The sequence below is a fragment of the Magnolia sinica genome, chromosome 10 (genome assembly GCF_029962835.1).
Source record: "Magnolia sinica isolate HGM2019 chromosome 10, MsV1, whole genome shotgun sequence".
NCBI classification, from domain to species: Eukaryota; Viridiplantae; Streptophyta; class Magnoliopsida; order Magnoliales; family Magnoliaceae; genus Magnolia; species Magnolia sinica.
In genome coordinates this window covers 58,784,787-58,786,251 of record NC_080582.1, presented here as the reverse complement: position 1 = coordinate 58,786,251, position 1,465 = coordinate 58,784,787, and the positions used below count along the sequence as shown (strand labels likewise).

The window sequence follows — 1,465 nt, the reverse complement described above, 5'->3', positions numbered from 1 at the left end:
CTTCAATTCCAATTGAGTGTCTTGAATCGAATAAGAAAACATCCTAATAGCTGCAAGTGGATCCCTAGAAACCCTAGTTTCTCACCTTTGAATTTCTTAAGTTTTTAAATTCATCATCTCACAATTACTCATTACTTTCCAGATTTAGGTTAGATCTTTTCCTAGTTTTGATTCTAATTAATTTCAGAATAGACACACAAGATTAGTCCTCGTGGATTCGACCTCGGTCTCACCGAGATTATTACTACATCATGACCCTACACTTAGGGTTGTGAACAATCACTAATTAGTATTATCCTTCCAACCTTCTTACTTTAGTTATTTTAGATTTCTTATTTTCCTGAAGTTTTTATTTCATTAGAAGTAATTTTAGTTTTATAATTAGGGTTGATAGTGGTTCATGCCCAAGTGGGTTCGTGATAACATTCTCTATCTCTTAAGTGAATGAGGATTAGTTGAAGGGTTACCTATCCATCGTTGGATTTGACAACACCAAAGATCCTCTGAATTGGCTGAGAATATGGCTAAGAATCAACTTCATCATTTTGCCAATGAGCAACAAAATGAAAATGAAGTGCAAAACATCCTACTAGCTAGAACTTTGCGTGGTTATTTGCAACCAGCTATGATGAGCATACCTTCCTGCATGATCTTTCCACATAATGTAGGAAACGTAAATTTTAAGTCGGGAGTGATCTAATTGCTTCCAAAATTCCATAGACTGGATTCTGAAAATCCATACCTACATCTCAAAGAGTTTGACAAGATTATAGCGACCTTATACTTCAATAATGTGTTGGATGATACCCTTATACTAAAATTGTTCCATTCCTCATTGAAGGAGAAGGTCAAGTCTTGGCTTCACTCATTGAGACCGAGATCAATTGGGACATGGGTCGTGATGACCCAGGAATTCCTCAAAAAGTTTTCCCAGTTCATAAGACCAATACCTTTAGAAGGGTCATTATGAATTTCTCATAGAAAGAGGAAGAAATCATCTTCTAATGCTTGGAGAGGTTCAAGGACTTCCTAAGTGCTTACCCACATCATGGCTATGAAGTTTAGCAGGTCATATGCTTTTTCTATGATGAACTGACTTCGCCCATGCACCAATTCATAGAGATGATGTACAATGGGGAATTCATGAACAAATATCTTGATGATGTGTACGACTATTTTGATATACTAGCAGAAAATGCACAATCATGGGATACTTCATCCAAGCTAATCCCAAGTCGACTCAGTCCAAAGAGAATGGAGGAATATACGTCTTAAGGAAATAAGACGACATCAATACTAAGGTGGCTAACCTTATAAGAAATGTTGAAGACATGGAATTGAAGAAAGTAGAAACAATCAAACTCGAGGAGACCGTTCAAACTATTTGCGGTATTTGTGCAAGTAATACACACCTGACACAAAGTGTCCAACAATTCCTTCATTCCAATGATGTAAACAATCACCA

At 36.6% G+C, this 1,465-nt stretch overlaps 1 non-coding gene across 1 annotated transcript; it reads right to left on the bottom strand.

Annotated features, from left to right (window-relative positions):
- Positions 1–947: 947 nt before the first annotated feature.
- LOC131217956 (small nucleolar RNA R71) lies at positions 948–1,055 on the bottom strand. The gene has a single exon (XR_009157536.1). It is a non-coding gene; the product is annotated as a small nucleolar RNA R71 (small nucleolar RNA).
- Between the last annotated feature and the right edge of the window lie 410 nt (positions 1,056–1,465).